Consider the following 19106-nt stretch of genomic DNA (forward strand, 5'->3'; position numbering starts at 1 on the left):
AGTTTACTAGATATTTTCCTTATAACAACCCTATCACATGGGTAGGACAAGTATTTTCTGCTTATGTATTATTTGATATATGATGAAATTGAGGTTCAAAATAGTTAAATGATTTCTGATCCTACTGTATTTTTTTCTGATAAATTGATATCCTCTCAAATACCCAGATTATCCAGATCATTATCCTTCTCATTGCTTATGATATTACATCTTCAGCAGTTTAGTTACTCATGGGGAAGGCCAAATTTTAAATCTTATTATCACCCGTAATCACTGGGCAACTTTTAGTATCATGTTGTAGAGGTAGTAATGCCAAGATTTGGTAACTGAAGAGACAAGGATAATACTGAGAACCTTTAAGAATAGAAATATGGCCTCTTCCAGTGGTGGACCTGACAGAAATTAAAAATGGTTTAGTATCTGACATACCGCCGTAGGCTGTCCTACAATACAGCTTCCAACAAAACTCGGCTGTCACGAACCCCAGGTAACAGAACTGTTTACCTTTATACCAAGAAAGTTGGGAAAGCACCACAATCTGCCTGTGGTGTGTTCCCAAGAAGACTTCGAGGTTTTCGTGCAGTGAGACCTAAAGTTCTTATGAGGCTATCAAAGACAAAAAAGCATTTCAGCAGGGCTTATGGTGGCTCCATGTGTGCTAAATGTGTCTGTGACCAGATCAAGTGTGCTTTCCTGATTGAGGAGCAGAAAATTGTTGTGAAGGTGTTGAAGGCACAAGCACAGAGTCAAAAAAGTAAATAAAAAGGATATGTGTTTTGAATAATAAAGAAAATTAAAATGTGTAAAAAAAAAAGAATAGAAATGTGGTGGTACCTTCAACAGAAATGAGGAAGTCTGGAAGAGAAAGTAAAGATGAGTTAAATTTTAGACATGCTGAGTTTGAGATGTCTCTTTATTATCCAGTTAAAAGAGCTAGAAGGCAATTGGTGATGTAGGCCTGAAGCTCAGAGGAAAGACTAAGGTTGGATATATGGATAATAGCAGAAGGTTAAGAGAATCAGTTATACACATTAGGTCTTGCTCTATTGCCTAAAGGTCCCACCCTTCAATTGAATAGCACAACCAAAAAGAGTTAAGTTACTGCAACATTATAACATTATAGCTTGCAGCCACTGAGTTTAAATTGACCTTTAATTTTATCTAAGTCAAAACTCCTAAGGTTGCCTTGAGTTGTAGTGAAATAACTATACACTTGATGAGAACCACTTTTGGCTTGACCATGACTTATTATGCTTGAAAATTAGACTATCATCAGGATCTGCACTTTGCTCAACTCTATGCTTTCCATATATTGCCAGTTAAATGTATGCTTGTTTAACTGAAAGCTGACCAGACTTTTTTAATGCCAATAAAAAGGATTTATTTTGATTTAAAATTCATTGCTAGGAATGGAAAACTGATGGTGTTGCTCGTGTTGGTGGCTAAGATTTCCGGAGTTCCTTCTAACCCAGACTTATCACTTGCTCTTCAATAATGGTTTCCTATATCTTGTAAATTTCATCCAGGCAATATTAATATATTCCTTTCTGACTGCTGCAATGAAGAGTCTAGCAGATGCCTTGAATGCTTCTTTGTGTGAGAGTAATAAATGTTTTTTATCAGTCATTTTGCTGGCTCACCCCAAAGTTTAATGCTTATTTGGAATTGCAACACATTTAGTGTTTTTATTGTTACTGATATTCTCACATTAAAGGGAGCCCTTTAAATTGAGAATGTGGTTTGAAGTTATATTAGCCACCAGAATCATAATAGCATCCATGCTACGTTATTTGAAGGATATGATACTGATTTATATCCCTTGTCATGTTTATGTTTCTCATAAGATTTAACATAATTTTCTGTGATCTCTGATGCTCAGAATTTGTTCCCCACACTCCTCCTAATATCAAGCTTCTACTCAGAAAAACTCTCTTATACTTGCAGGAAGATGGGAGTAATTTGGAGTCATAGCAGCAGATTTGCTTTCATTGCTTATGTGGTTTAGAATGTGAAATGATCAATAAGTACTTGAGGTAAAACAAATAAATAGAAATGTTATAGTAAGATATAAGAATGGAACTGATATATAAAAATGTCTATTTTTTTAAAAGATAAATTGAGAGATGATTGCTCACTTTACAAAGGACTATTGAGTCACCATGTTTTTTTGTTTTGGGGGTGTCCAGACTTCTGATTTTTATCAGCGTAGGGAGCTTTTCTGTGAGGAAACTGCTTCAAACAATGCATTATCAGCATCTGCCCTGAAAATTAAATAGTTTTAGGAGTTGCCTGTGGCATTAAAAAGTTAAAGATCACACAGCCAATATTCATCAGAGGCTGATCTATTACCCAGGTCTTCCTGATCCTTACACCTCATCTCTATACATTATGATATACCATGTTTCCATATCAATTACTCCATATTTAAAATGTTACAAAAATGACACTTTTGCACAGCTTTTTAGGAATACATCCCTGATACAAAGATACTCCTACAATTTGCTGATTAATGCTGATTTCACTAAAGTTCCATTCAATTCCCTCATGATGGTATCTGGGTTTTCAAAGGTTATGCAAGATCCTGCCATGTTAGAGACAGACACCAGTAGGTATTTAGGACAGACTGAGTGTGTATAGTACAAATACTAGCCTTTAAGTGTGGAAACACTCATCACCAGAGAGTTGGACCCAAGGTGAATACAGTAATAGAAAAAAATGATTTACTAAGTCACATGGGAGCTTATGGTGTGTGTCAGAAAGCGAGAGCTCAGAGAAATGGAATCATAGATATCTTGAAGTATTTAAGTAATTATTAATTATCCCCAAGTTTACCAAAGTACTTTCTCCAGAATACATTTTAATGGAGTTATGAGTTTTATGGAATCAAGATGAAGACAGCAACATGCATTTTCAAATATGACTGTTAATTACAAAACAGCATGTTACTTGTTAGAATACAATGAAGCCTTAAGGGTTTTCTTCCAAGAAAGGGTCTCTCTTGCATATATTAATATTATAGAAAAGTCCTTAATAAGCACAAATACAGAAAGATTCTATTCAACAACCCCTTCTTTAATAAACCCCTCATTAATTAATGTATTTTTTAAAAATCAACATTGAACATCAGTACAACCAACTAAACTCAAGGTAGTAGGCATTTATATTTGAATTTGTTTTAATGCCCAAAGCATCATTACAATTTTTCATTCCCCATAATGAGTCTTTTGTACATTCATTCTCATTCACTTTCCCTTTTATATTTTTTGTAGTTTTTGTATATTCCATACTTTTGTTTCTGCTTTTTTCTTAGTGTGATTTCATGTCTTCCTCCATTTGTATTTATCATATTTGTTAGTCTAAATTGCACAACAGTATTCTATTATGTTAAAAAATATTTTTTTACTTGACTAAATGTTTTATTAAGATGCCCAACATCTGAGTTATTTTTTTTCTGGTAATTTGTGTACCAATGCATGAAATGTCTCCACCCTGTAGTTTTGGTCATCAGATTTAGCAACAACAATAAAATCCTTATACAAAAACTTGCAAGTCATCAGTAGTTTTTTTATTCCACTTGTTACTGTTTTATAATCACACAGTTTAATATCAATATAAAAAAGAGACTTAAGGGAAAAAAATGTGGTATTCATTCATAAGCTTCTGGACCTTGGAGTTCACACCTCCTACTGATAGAGCTCTAAAATGATGATACCTCTAGATTCTATGTTTGAATGCATTTCCTTACAAACTTGAATCTAGCTTCATTTATTGGCAGGCAGAGAATAAATTGGTTCCTTTCCATCCATTGCTTCAAACCATAGTTTCCTGTTTACTTCAGAGAAAGCTTTCCATATAATGATTCCATGTCTTTCAACCACTTCTTTGTCAAAGCAGAATTATTTGTCAATTGAATCTGTCTTTCTTCAGATATAAGATTTTAATGTAAACATTTCTGGTGATCTAGTGACAAGACCATTTACTTTTCCACTGGATTTCATCTCTGAAATACTCATTGTGAATGTTTTACTTTTCTTCTTTAGTTAATACTCTACTGTTGGATATTTAAGTTGCTTCCAGTTTTACATTTAAACATAATTTTTCCTGAAAATTTTCTGGACAGAGAACTCCTTTTTCCCCTGTTTTTTGATAACAATTTTAGAACATATTTTCTTATGAAATTGAAAAATAATTTTATTTCCTAGAGTAAGTTTACTTCTTAGGAATTGCAAGGATTAACTGGATATCTAATACAGAATTCACCCATTCCCTTTTCTATTATTAGATCAAATTACATTAACAGATTTTAGGGTGTGGGAGAAGAACTGCAAAAAAATATCTACATGACCTTTCAGAAATCAATGCTGAAATTTAGGGCTAGAAAAGAAAACTGTCCCGAACTTAGTTCATTGTGATGACCCAACCAGAATCAAGTCTCATTCTTTCTGGTCCTCCCCAACACTTTATACCAAACCTATACTGAATTGAATGGCATTTAAAATCAGGATCAAGGACTAGCTTAAATTCAGAAAGTATCCTTTCCCAGAGCAACTGTCAGACAAGAATAAATCTCACAAATTCCCTCCTGCCCCAAAACCTCGAAGCCTTGAGGATATTCGAGAGGCCAAATAGAGCCTCCTAAATCAAGACTCTTTTGAACTTATATACAGTGATACCCTAAGACTGCCAGTAGTTTCTCTATCTTTTTCTCTCTGAGTTTTGGCCAAATTGACTATATGGTACTACAAGATTGTGAGGTATTCAGTTTTTCTGTTTTTTAAGAAAAACATTCAGGTATAAGTTTACTTTGATTTTTCCTTCCATCATTTATATGAGACAACTTTTTTTTACTCAGGCTATTTTTACATATTCTAATCTGGGTCAATAATACTTCACAATACCTTGAAATCCAAACCAGAAATGTGAATATAAATGAAGTGCCAAATTCAGTGATATGAGGTAGTCAATAACATTCCATATGTATTTACTCACTAAATTCTCCCACCTCACTCTTTCCCCTTAAACATTTCCCTTTAAGAGAAGGGATGAGAGGATGATGCAAGCCTCTAAGTACTGCTCCACTCTCTCATTTGAAAACCCTTCATTAAAGAAAATCACCCCAAAGCATCAGGTAATGGGTCAAAAGGTCTACATATAGGCCCTTTAAGAGTCAATGGCATTCCTGGCCTTAGCTACAACTCAAATATTCAGAGTCAATCAGAATCACATCTGTTCACAAGTTTGAACTGCTTGTTGATGCAAAACTTTGCATTGCCTTGTCCACAGAAGGCCTGACCAACTTTTGTGACTAAATTTCTGTACAGTCTTTGGAGGGAATCTTGAGTTCTTCTCAGTTGCAGAAGAATTTTGGGAAATTTTCCTTCTGTCTTCACTGAAGGGCTGGGTTCCTTTTACTAATATTGGAAGCTCCTCTTGGTCTGGATATCATCAAGAATCTGTTGCAATTCCTCATCTTCAAATCAACCCTCCAGGCTTGGAATCAGAGCCTTAGCCTCTTCTGCTGTCTCAAGACAAAGATTTGCTAAACAGGCCAACTCAAGCTTATGGAGTTTTTTTTGGAGTAACAAACTCCAAACACTAGCGATGGTTTCCCTGTTTTTAAAACGACTAAAACGTGCAGTGTAATTTAGAGTTTTCATGAAAACCTCTGAAAGTTCTTGTTCATCCTCTGCACTTTCATTCTGTTGCTTTCGATGCTCTAGAAGCATGTGGACTTCAGAATTTAGAAGAGTTTCTGCTGTTTCAAGGGTACCACAATCCTCCCAGTCCCCTAGATTTGCAAACTTGGTGACATCTTTGACTCTTATTGTCACCCCACCCTCATATCTAATCTGTTGCCGAGACCTGTTGAAGGAAGGGGAAGACGAGCTACGAGGCATCTTCCTCCACACTGCCAGCGCAAGGGTCGCTGCCTCCAGCCGCCATCATGCTCCAGCTCTGTGCCAAAGGTCTAGAATGTATTTTCAATGACACTAAGTAACCCTCTAATTGCTAAACATCAACTGAGCTATAAAACAGGAAGAGACACTATAAAATCTGAGAATTGGAATAACCTATCTGTTCCACACTTGAATAAGGATCCCTCCTGCAAGATACGTGACAAGTGGTCAACCAGCCTTTGCTTGAAGATTTCCATTAAGGAAGAACCCAAGTCCTCACAAGCCAGTCCATTCTACTTTGGATAGATATAGTTAGGAAGTTTTTTCCTGACACCATGCTTAATTTTGCCTCTTTATAAATTTATAAATTTCATACACTGTTCCTAGTTCCCTCTAAGTCGTTTCCTAATTTGGGAAATTCTACAATGTTTTTAGTGATCCTTAGGTTGTTCCCTGATCCAAAGACACAACACAAATACTACTGATAATGTTGTATTGATGTGATACTTAGACAGTCTCTCAGGAGCTAAAACTATGGTAACCCAAAGGAAATGGGAAAATAGTAGGGATAAGTAGGATGTAATATGTTTCCTTTTTCTACCCCAATGATATCCTTGTTTAAGAAATAACATAAAAGTCATTATCAAATAAGGGCATAATCAGAATAGGAAGTGGGCTGATCACGTAGCAAAAGCAAGGGACAGCTTAAGTATTCCACTGATAGCCACACAACTCAAAAAGAGGAAGGCCTTTAGCATAGAAAACCTCTGGAAGAACTTGAACAAGAATTGTACAAGATAAGAAGGTATAAAAGGGTTGCTACCTGAACTGATTGAAGAAATCCATTAATGTGTTAGCCAACATACATGCTTGTCTATTATTTTTAAGCTTGAAATATTTACTTAAATTTGTTGTTTCACAACATGTCTAGCACACAGGACAAAAAAAAAATTACTTCTTGGGGAGGCCAGGAAGCACAATGAGTAAGAGCACTGGCCCCAGTGTCAGGATGACCTGGGGATCGAATCCGGGCTCAGACACTTAGAACCCACCCAGAAACACCTGGCTGTGTAACCTTGAGCAAGTTACTTAACCCCAATTGCTTAAAAAAAATTACTTCTTATAAAATAATGCATAGATGTTGCTTATACTCTTCATGATGTATAAGTTTTCAATTAAAACATAAATCTTTCCTTTTGGAAATTTGAAGTGATTTTTATAATAATTTAATCTGAATGCTTAAAACAGATATTCTATGTGTTTATAATGTGGTGACTTATTACTGGAATAATTTCGTTTTTCAATAATATAAGGTAATCATGTAGGTAATATTAAAATGATAAGCAAAACTGTTCCCCTTCCTTCATTTAAGAGATAAAGCAATGCTCCTTACTATGTACAATGAACTTATTTAAATTATTCCTCTTACATTGCTAGGTAAAGGTAGCCCTATGTTTACTGATGTATTCAGTGTATGAAAGTAATGTTTGTATTTCTCTATGCTATGTGCTTCTTCATGAATTAATCTGGTCTTTTAATTTTGCTTCTTGAGACCCAACTCCACCTTGATTCAGAAAGTCCTGCTCTGATGCCTCATTGTGGCATAGTTCTTGAAGGTCTTGTGAAAAAAGTATAAACTCTTCTAGGTTCTTCCACATTGAAATGGCTTCAAGTATGGTTATGGCAGCCTAGAATTTGCGGAATGCTTGGATAGATTTTGACCTTTGCTAATGAGATTAGCATACCTACATCAATGTGATCACATATATTTAAGTACTACTGCCACTCCAATGTTTCTATTTTTTAGAAGTCACTGTTTGACAATGATGTACTTTAACAAGCTTACAGGCTAATTATATCACATGGAAGGAAAAACATCTCAAAAAGCAGTAATTATCTATGTAAGCTTTAACTAAAGTTATCACATTCTATATAGCTCTATTTAAAAACCTGTCCTCAATTCATCTGCTAACCTAAATATGTTTTAGCATAAATTCAATACTGTTATATTATCTGATATTATATAAAATGTCCCCAGATTGGTTTTTTTCATTAGTAGAACTGTAATAATCAGAGATCAAAACAACTGAAGTGCTTTTTCTCATCTTTATTCCATATAAAATGTGAATACATCAGGTATTGCTTATTAACTGTTTCAATGGAAAGCCTCTAGTCATTCTATTACCAAACCACTAAGGCAGCCAGGAAGCCTACTGCTTTAATAGCTCTTTAGTGTGACAAAAAATGAAAAGAGTAAACATCTTTAATCAAAAGCATTCCTCTTTCCACCTATAGTACACAATGTTCTTAGACAGACAAAGTAGCAAGATATGGCAATAGTGTAAGCAGGAGGTTATAGGGGCCTGAACCAGGGTGGTGGTAGTATCAGAGGAATGAAGGAGATGTATGCAACAGATATTACCGTGTTTCCCCGATAATAAGACCTATCCCGAAAATAAGCCCTCCCCGTACTGTGTAAGATTCCTCTAAAATAAGCCCTCCCCCGAAAATAAGCCCTATTGAGATTGCTACTGTAGTGAAGGTGATCCCCTGCGCTACACGCTATATTACGGTACCCTCTGTATGCACCATACCGTTCCCCCCCCCGTGAAACGCATGCCGCGCTCCGAGCTGCATCCAATCAGAGCTGCAGCAGTGAGCACGTCATCCTGTTCTTCCCCAGTGATTTGCTTGCTGGCACCATTGAGAGCAGTGCCGCGGAGGAGAGCTGAGGCAGGACAACATAAGCCCTCCCCTGAAAATAAGCCCTCTGGTGTTTTTCTTTCCAAAAAAAATAATAAGACAGTGTCTTATTATCGGGAAAACATGGTATAAAGGTGAAATCAACAGGTCTTGGCAACAGATTGGATATGGGGGTGGGGTGACAGTAAGAGTCAAAGATGTCACCAAGTTTGCAAATCTAGGGGACTGGGAGGATTGTGGTACCCTTGAAAGTAATAGGAAGATTGGAAGGGGTAGAGTTTAGGGGGAAAAATAACAAGTTCAGTTTTGGATGGAAAACTAAGACTTAAAGAGGTGAATTGCATCCCATTGTTTGACTCGGGTTTAAAGATTTGCTCTCACAAGTGTCTCTCCTTTTCCAGATTCTCTCTTTTTTGACTGGAAAACTTTTATACCACACACCAATTCTCACTTCTACCCAAGGTTTATGAGGAATCATCCATCACTTGAACTCACCTTCACTACTCCTACCTGTAATTCGTCTCTTTAGTTGCTCTTCGGATTCATATTTAGCAATCTGCTTTCTCAGTTAATGCCACCTCATCTCACCTTGCCTTTGTCTTAGTCATTCCTGCTTAGGAGAGGCATATGTCTCCAGTTCAGGTGTATACAACATCTGTACTTCTGGAAGTGGGTTTAGCCTCTCAGTAGGCTTAGTACCTACCAAAGTACCTATAAGGTAGTCATTCTAAGTATCCATTTGGAAATCCAACTCCTGATTGTCTGAGAGATTAAGACAGAAAAGTAGAGAGAGGCAGTATGAACTTTGAATGGTTAAAGCTCTAGGCCAGGCTGGTCTGCCAGTCAGAAGCCTGAGGGAGGAATTACTATGTGTGAACTGGCTTAAAAATTTTTTTAACCTACACGAAGAAGCTATGTTAATGGTCCGAGCCTTGGCCTCTGGGCCAATTAAGCCTCAAAAGTGACTTTAATACTTTTTTAGAGATATATTTTTACTAATACTATTTTTATATCATCTGTATTTTCCGCTATATTCTTTTGCCAACCTTTTTCAAAGAACCAGCCCTTATAATAAAGTATAAAAGAAATAAAAGTTCTGTAAAAATAAACAACATACAAAAAAATTTTATTATATGCTTTATCCCACATCAATGATCCCCTGCATCTGCAAATGAGCAGGGGAAGGTGTCATCTCATTTCTCTTCCTTGAGACCAAACTTAGCCATTATAATTTCCATAATATTTAATTTTTAATTATTTTGTTGTTCTTCCCATTAACATTGTTAGATATTGTGTTTATTGTTTCTATTTGTTTACTTCACTTTGTACCTTTCCATATGCCTTTCCATGTTTCTCTGTATTCCTCATATTCATTGTTTCTCATAGCAATGTAATATTACATTCATTTTTATACCACACTGCATTTAGCCATTCCCCAATTTATGGGCATTTAATTTGTTTCCAGTTCTTTGCTATCCCCTAAAAGTGCTGTTGAGTCATAGAACTTATGCAAATCTCACTGAGACAGTCCAATTTTGTTAAAAAAAACCTTTACAATTTCATAGAAAGCTAAAGAACACAGAAAATAAATTACCCGTGTTCTGTTTTTCATTTGGGCAACTACAGAGAGTACACTTTGATGAAACATTTGTTTCAAGGAGAAAATGCAGTTGACATTCTCTTCTAGAAAGGTTGTCTATAGCTGTTATCCTGACAGTAAAGAATTTAAAACATTTCCATTTTGGTATTATCTGTCATTACTTCGAATAGTTGAAGTTACTGACTTTCAAAGAGTGGGAAAAATATTCTGGAAACAATAAATTGTCTGACCTTATTAACCCAGAATTAGGAGTTCAGTATGTCCTTAAGCAAAAAAAAAAAAAAAAAAGAGAGAGAGAGAGAATAGCCAAAGATAATTATTTAATCATATACAAATTCAAAGAGTTTCAATTGAACTGTAGCTGATTAAATACAATGAGAGCTAACTGTTACCTTTGGAGATTTTTCTAAACCCAAACTCTAGAAGTTATCCAACTATAATACAATCCCCGATCCATTGAATTTTGACTGTGTAGTGGTTTCTATTATATATAAATTGGGTGCATCCAATTTACAATCTTTGATATATACTTTTATCTCCAAAAGCCCTTTGAGGCAATTGTGTAAAGTACTATATCAAAGATTGTTGTTGGAAATATGGCAAGATTTCATGATGTAAAAAATACATCAATGTCATTTAAATTGAACATAATGGTTCCTACTTTTCCATATGGCATTTTTAACCATCCTCTCAACAAATTTGTTCAATAAATACTGTATAAAAGAAACATTTTGCACTTTGTCCCATAGATGCAATTTGCCAGTTGATTGATGTATTTTTCTATAGCTAATCTGATTTATATATACTGTCTTTTCCTTTATTAAAGATGACATAATCTCAGTTTCTAGCACACACATATGCACACACACACATACACATATACAAACTGAACTACAGAGAAATAGATACAAGGCAAAGATGGGGAAAGATAAGATTTCATGAACCAACTTTGCAACCAAATAAAAAATCTGACAAAAATTCATAATGCAGATAAGGAAAGATAAATGGAGCCATTTAATAAGATGAAAAGAAATCTGCAAGCTGATGCAAGTTGGGTCTGAAGGATACTTGGATTTTCTACTTAAAATACAAATATTTAAAGTAAATTGTAAAAAGCGAAACTAAAAGTCATGGAAAAGCTCATTCTATTTATATTATTTTACTTGCATATTAACTAAACCAAGAATTACATTCTCATTTGTTCTTAAATGTTTCTACTATTGTTCCTGCTTCATTTTTATTAAGCCAAAATAGAGCCATAATCAGGGGTCAAAGTCCCAGGTGCAACTGAATCTAATGGGAGTCAAATTGGCCACTTATTGTTAAGGGAGGGATTAATTAACCATGCAGGGGAGACTGGAAAAGGGCAGAGTTCAGGACCACCAACACTTTGCTTTTCCAAAGAATGCACTCTGAAGAATCTGGAGTCAGACATTTTCTCCTCCTTTACCTTCTATAGTCCCAGCATCTTAGCCATCCCATCCATGCCCAAGCAGGAGTCAGGGTTGTGAGAATCAGAATGGTGAGCACACCTTAATCTTTAATTAATAATTTAATCTTAAGAAATAATTTAATCTTAATCTCAAGCACAAAGAACTGGGTACATCACAAAGGAGAATGATAATGCCACTATACTTTCTAAGCAGAAATTTATGGGATACTGGGACTAGGAGGTAGAACCAAAACCAGGAACACTTGAAGGAAAAAGGCTCTGGGTCCCAGAATAACCAACACAGAGAGGCAGGAATGGAGTAAGAGAGGGCATTTAATTAGCATTGGGAACTCCTAATCATAAACCTATAACACTTCCAGTTAAACTCATCTTTTCCCAGAAACTCTTTCCTCTTTCCAAATTTCTCTATTATTGTTGAGGGTACCACCATCCTCTCAGTTCCTCGGGCTTAACAATCTAGACATCATTACTGCTGATTCTCTCTCAACTCTCATATCCAATGTGTTCTTAAGACCTGTCTATTTACTTCATGATATCTCTAGTATATATACCTCTTTCTTTCCATTGCTACAATACTAGTATAGGTTCTCATCACCTCTCACCTGGAATACTCCAATAACATGTTGATTGATCTGCCTGGTACAAGTCTCTTCCAACTATAATCCACCTTCCACTTAGCTGTCAATGTGATATTCCTAAAGCACAAGTCTTCTGACCATGTCACCCCTTCCAAAGATCAAATATAAATTCCTGTTTGATGTTCAAAGTCATTAAAAATACATCCTCCTCCCCTTTCTATACTTCTTACAACTTATACCTCACCATGGACTCAGGTTTCCTTGTTGTTCCTCAAACAAGATACTCTAGATCCTGAGTCTGGACATTTTCACTGGCTGTCCCCCACTCTTGGGACACTACACTCCTTCCTCATCCCTCCCTCCTGGCTTCTCTGGATTCCTTCAAGTTCCAGTTAAAATCCTGCCTTCTACAGGAAGCTTTTCCCATTTTCTCTTAATGCCAATTCCTTCCCCCTTTTGATTGTTTTTTATCTTGTATATGGCTTGTTTGTACTTGTATGTTGTCTCCCTCATTAGATTGTGAGCTCCTTTAGGGCAGGGGCTATCTTTTACCTTTCTTTCCCCCCCCAACACTCAGCATGTTCTTGGCATGTAGCAGATGTTTGATAAATGTTTATTGACTGACTGACCAAAAGGGTGAACTCATCTGACATTCCCTCATGCCAGTGTACCAGAATCTCTGTCTGTCATCTTTTCCTATCTCTCAACTAAGGGCCCCTTTCTGGCCTCTTGTCCCAGGTGCAAAAATACCTATTTATAGTTTTGAACCCCAAATGTCTTTCATTACCAATATAAAATATGATAGTGAGCAGTAGTATATATCTTTAAAGAGAAAGGGATATAATGGCAGTCACTGGCAAGGACTGTTGATCTTGCTCTGATTCTAACTTGTTCTCTCTTGCCATTTGCACTTAATGAAGAGCAGGGATAGATACATAATTAACCCTCAAAATGGTAAATGGTTGCCATCTAAAATTTTAGATGTTTTGGTTGGATGGGCATCGTATACAAGTTTAATGCTTAGAGACTTGTAATAACACTTGGTAAATATCAGTTAAATAAACAAGTGTTTGTGTATTTTCATAAAAGGATTATGAATATAAAGAATGCTTGATCTATGAGGGATCTTAGAGAGCATTTAGTCCCCAAATTTTATTTTATATAAGAAATTTAAAGCCAAGAAAGATTAACTGACAGACATATAATGAGTTAGTGGCAGAAAAAGAAGCTGAAACTCAATGTCTTGATTCTTAGACAAGTGCTGTTTCCACTGTCATGTTCCTTTGGTGACTTTGGGGTCATAAATAATCACAGAATCATACATTTTTTGAGTTGGAAGGGACCTGAAAATCACAGAATCATACATTTTTTTGAGTTGGAAGGGACCTAAAAGTCATCTAGTTCTGGAACCACAGGATGTTAGAACTGAAAAGAACTCAGAGATTAACATATACTTTCACTTAGTTAAATTCCCTAATTTTGTAGAAAAGGCAACAGATCTATAAATATAAAATGAATTGACCCTGATTAGGTAGCTTAAAGATTCATGACCAGAACATTTTTTCTAACTCTTACAACTCATACTTTTCACAAAAAGGAGAATACCAGATCAATTGGTCCTTACTAGCAGGTGGCTTTATTTGAATACGATCTGAAAAAAAAATAGGGTGATTAAAAAAAGAAGCCTTAATAGCCATTAGTTGATAGTCATTACTTAATAGTCAGCCTAGCCTAATCAAAGAAAGCACAATAGATTACTTCCCACTCACTATAACACTTCACATAACCAGTAAAGGTAAGATTTTTCATTGCATTTTTATAGCAGAAATAATCTTCAAAATAGAACCTGGGTCTTGTGGATAACTTTTCAAATCCAACCAAATCTTAAATTCTATTCCCATCACTTTCAACAGCTTACATGGATATCCCACCACTACGTCAAATTTAACATGGATATTTTTCATCTCCCCTGTTCCCAAACTGGTTCCTTGTTATGACCTCCATATTTCTGCAAATGGTACCACAATCATAATTTATGCTGAAAACTTCAGCTAACTTGCCTTGTTCTTCTCCCTCCCAAATTCAATGTCAGAAATCTTCTTTTTGTTTTTGTGATATTTCTTACATCTATCTCTTCTTTTCCATTTTCACTGCCATCACCATGGTCCAAGTCCTTATCATATGGATTTTTAAAATAGTTTCCTATTTGATCTCCTTAAATCAGGTTTCTCCTCACCTTACCATGTCTTGTACATGGGTCACCAGATTAATACTCCTAAAGCACTATTTTCTTCTACTAACTACCTCACTCAAAAACATTCCTTCTCCTGATTCCCTGTAGGAGAAGCCCAAGCTCTGTAACCTGGTCCTCCACAAATTTAATTCCAATCTGCAAGTCCTGCATTTTCTTTTAGGGTTCTATGCTCCATTTCAGGCAAGAGGCTAAATTCATAGCCTACCAAACACATACTTGTATTTCAACCTGAAGTCAAAATTCAAAGAATATGTATTAAACACTTGCTATGTATAAGATATTATGCTAGGTAATGGGGATAAGAAGATGAAAAATGATGGAATCTTTGACATTAATGAAGTTATGGTCTAGTAAGAGGAGATTACAGAAATAACTTTAATAAAATTTGAACTGTGATAAATGCATAGAATCACCCCAAATTTAGTAAAGGATGATGAGAAATTTAGTGATGAAGGGATTTTATCTAACTGGTGTTAGGGGAAATCAGCTGATTCTTCATGGAAGAGTTTGTAACTAAGGTATGACTACGTTTATGTCATGCAAATGTATGTAGATGGAAAATGTGCCTCCTTTAAACCCATCAGATTTATGTCATAGGTTGCAACCAAGAACTTTTTAAGTACTTACCAAATAAGGAATTGTATGATATGATCAGATGGACACAATAGGAAAATTATTTTGGCAATAATGTGAAGAATGTTTTGGAGAGGAAGAAGTCTAGGTTCAGAGAAACTAGTTAAAAGACTACTAAAATATTCCAGGTGAGAAGGAGGCACTAGTGCTAGGATGATGAAATCATATATAATACTTTAGTAAAGGTAGAGCTAAGATAGGTGTAAAGACAGGGACTCACCTGAGTTTTCCCCTAATTCCCTCCAAATCCTTTTAAATAATGACTCTAAACAAATTCCAGAGCAGCAGAACCCAGAAAAAGAGAGTGAAACAATTCTCCAGTCCAAGACTTAGATGGCTGACAAGAAAGGTCTGTTGTACTAGCATGAGAATCCAGCACAGGTCACACCAGTGCACATCAGACCCCAGCAAACCAGAAGAGGCCTCAGAATGACTGAATCAGTGGCAGCAGTGATGGTTTCCACAACTCTCAGTCCAGAGATGGTAAGGGGATTGGATAACAGGTCAGAAAGAGATTTATACGAGTCCCTTTGCTGGCACCAGGGGCAGGACTTTGTTACATTGCTTAAACTTAGATCCGGGGTATAGTCCTAGGTCTTAGTCCCAGTGTGAGAAGGAATACTAGCACAGCAGAGTTTGCAGCCACAAGGGAGCAAAATTATTGGACTACCTCAAAGTCATGATTAAAAAAAAAGCCTAGAAATCATCTTTCAAGAAATTTATCAAGGAGAATTGCCCTGATATTCTAGAACCAGAGGGTAAAACAGAAATTGAAAGAATCCACTGATCACCTCCTGAAAGAGATCCCAAAATGAAAACTCCCAGGAATATTATAATCAAATTCCAGACCTCCCTGATCAAGAAGCAAATAGTTTAAGCAGTCAAAAAGAAACAATTCAAATACTGTGGAGCCACAGTCAAGATAACACAAGATTTTTAGCAGATTCTGCATTGTAGGATTGGAGGTCTTGGGATATATTCTGGAGGGCAAAAGAGTTAGGATTACAACTACGAATCACCTACCCAGCAAAAATGAGTATAATCCTTCAGGGGGAAAAATCAACCTTCAATGAAATAGAAGATTTTTCAAGCATTCCTGATGAAAAGACCAGAGCTGAATAGAAAATTTGACCCTCAGATACAAGATATAAAAGAAGCATAGAAAAGTAAATAGGAAAGAGAAATCATAAGGGATTTGGTAAGGTTAAAGTATATATATTTCAAGGTTTTTTTTTTTTGCTTTTTTATTTTTTTTTTCTTTTTGGAGGGGGGAAAGTAGGGCAATTGGGTTAATTGACTTGCCTGAGATCACATGGCTAGTAAGTGTTAAATGTCTGGGGCTGGATTTGGACTCAGGTCCTCCTGACTCCAGGGCCGGGGCTCTATTCACTGTGCCACCTAGACGTCCCTAATTGTTTATATTTCTACATGGGAAAATGACATTCATAATTCCTAAAAATTTTCTTTTTCCTAGGGAATTTAGGAGTATACATAGACAGAAAGCAGAGGTGTGAGTTGAATGTGATAGTATGATTATCTGAAAAAATAAAATTAAGGGATGAGAAAGAAGAATGCACTGGGAGAAGGGAAAAGGGAAAGGTAGAATGGGACAAATTACCTGACATAAAAGAGGCCTGAAAGAGATTTTTCACTGGAGGGAGAAATGGGGAAAGCAAGGAGGGGAGTACATGAACCTTACTCTCATTGGAACTGGCTCAAAGAGAGCATAATGTACACACTCAGTTGGGTATAGAAATCAACACAGGAAAGTAGGAAGGGAAGGGAATAAGAGAAAGTGTGGGTGGGGAAAGAGCTGATAGAAGGGAGTGCAGTTTGGGGTAGGTAAAAGTCAGAAGCAAAACATTTTTGAGAATGGACAGGGTAAAAGGAGAGAGAGAGAGTAGAATAAACAGGGAGAAAATAGGATGTAGGGAAATACAGAGTTGGTAATTATTACTCTGAAAAAAAATTTTATAGTGACTTTCTCTGATAAAGACTTCATTTCTCAAACATATAGAAAATTGAGTCAAATTTATAGAAGAGCCATTTCCCAATTGATAAATGGTCAAAGGATATAAATAGGCAGTTTTTAGACAAAGTAATCAGAACTTTCTATCTATGGTCACATTAAAAAAAGTGCTCTAAATCACTACTGATGAGAGAAATGCAAATTAAAAAAACTCTGGGCTACTACCTTATACCTGTCAGAGTGGCTAATATGACCGAAAAGGAAAATGAAAACTATTAATTAGTTAATTAAACTATTGGTGAAGTTGTATATGGATGCAACCATTCTGGAGAGCAATTAGGAACTATTCCATAAGAGCTATAAAACCCACATACCCTTTGACCAAGCAATATCACTACTAGTTCTTTATCCCAAAGAGATTTTTAAAAAAAGGACATATGTGTACAAAAATATTTATAGCCACTCTTTTAGTGGTGGCAAAGAATTGGAAATTCAGGGAATGACCATCAACTGGAGAATGGTTGAACAAGTTGTTGTATACGGTTGTGATGGAATACTATTATGTATTAAGAAATGATGAGCAGGATGTTCTCAGAAAAATACTGAAAGACTTACATGAACTGATACAAAATTAAATAAGCAGAACCAGGAGAACATTGTACACAGTAACAGCAATATTGTAAGATGATCTATTATGAATAACTTAGCTATTGTCAGCAATACAATGACTTTCTATAGGACTTATGAGGAAAGATGCTGTCCATCTCCAGAAAAATAACTGGTAGAGCCTGAATGCAGGTAAAAGATACTTTTTTTCCTTTTTTTCTTTATTTTTCTTAGGGTTTTATTTGTTTTGTTTTGTTTTTTGTGTTTTCTTTAACAGAATGACTTACATGGAAATGTTTTTTGATTCACTATACATATATAACCTATGTAAAATTGCTTGCCTTCTCAAATGGGGGGAAGGAGGGAGAGAATTCAGAACTAAAAATTTGAAAAAGGAATGTTAAAATTGTTTTTATGTATAATTTGGAAAAAATAAAATATTAAATGATTTTAAAATGAAAGGGGTGAATTGACAACCAAGTAAGAGGAAATTTAAAAAATTACTAGGAGCTCTTTTGCCCAACTATATGCCAATAAATTTGACAATCTAAATGAAATACATACATATATAGATATAAATTTTATTTATAATATTGAATATGAGTTCACTAAGGAAGAAAGCACAGAAAAAGAAAAGAAGATTGAGGACATCTCGTTTGCCCTTTGCTTTTGCAGCGGACCATTGCTTCAGAGGGTGATGTCTTAACTTGTGGATGAATTAGATTTAAGTGAGGCAGCATTACACAGCCATCAGCTTATCTCTCTCTTCCAAAGTCATCAAAGCCTAGTGGCAAGACAAAAGTTAAAATGACAAGAGACAACCCAGGATGGAGTGAATGACGTTGGTATCTTTGATGTCTGCCCAAGCTCTAAGTGCTCCACATTGTCTGCTTCAGCTGCCTTCATGACCATTAGAACAAACTGTTCTCATCTGCTTATTCCATTGGGGGAATAAGCACATGCTTGGGGTCAACAACCCCCAACTCACCAACAGGTTTGTGGGCCATAAGTTACCCTCAAACTGGTTTAGTCTATCTGCTGAGATGGTTTACCATGGTGTGGCTGCTTCACACTCCAGCTTCTTGGAGCCAGGTAAGAGTTGGGTTGCAAGGTGGATAGCAAAGATGTTAGTATTCTGGCCCCAAGATACAGTCATCAAAAGAGGTAGAAGAAGGAAGAGGGAAGTAGAAGAGGAATCCCTCAGAGTGTTGGGAAGAGAATCAGGAAAGATCAGTACTGTGACAGTTTAGGATAAGGCAGTATAAATGAAGATAGGATGAATTGCTGAGGAAAGGTCAAGAAATATAAGGACTAAAAAAAGACCATTGGACACTAAAAGGCTGCTTGAAGAACAGTTTCAGCAGAATGCTAAGAACAGAAGTCAGATTGGAAGGTGTTAAGGAGGGAAAGGGT

The 19106-nt window shown here is 36.0% G+C and overlaps 1 protein-coding gene and 1 pseudogene across 2 annotated transcripts in view; one reads left to right on the forward strand and one right to left on the reverse strand.

Moving 5' to 3' along the window:
- LOC138175799 (inositol 1,4,5-trisphosphate-gated calcium channel ITPR2) overlaps window positions 1-19106 on the reverse strand; it is a 529022-nt gene that overhangs the window by 27661 nt on the left and 482255 nt on the right. The window lies entirely within an intron of this gene.
- LOC138175732 (large ribosomal subunit protein eL34-like) lies at window positions 409-823 on the forward strand (annotated as a pseudogene).

The sequence above is a fragment of the Petaurus breviceps genome, unplaced genomic scaffold (assembly GCF_028583685.1).
Source record: "Petaurus breviceps papuanus isolate PSGF00001 unplaced genomic scaffold, PetGlider_PUasm1.0 79, whole genome shotgun sequence".
Taxonomy (NCBI): Eukaryota; Metazoa; Chordata; class Mammalia; order Diprotodontia; family Petauridae; genus Petaurus; species Petaurus breviceps.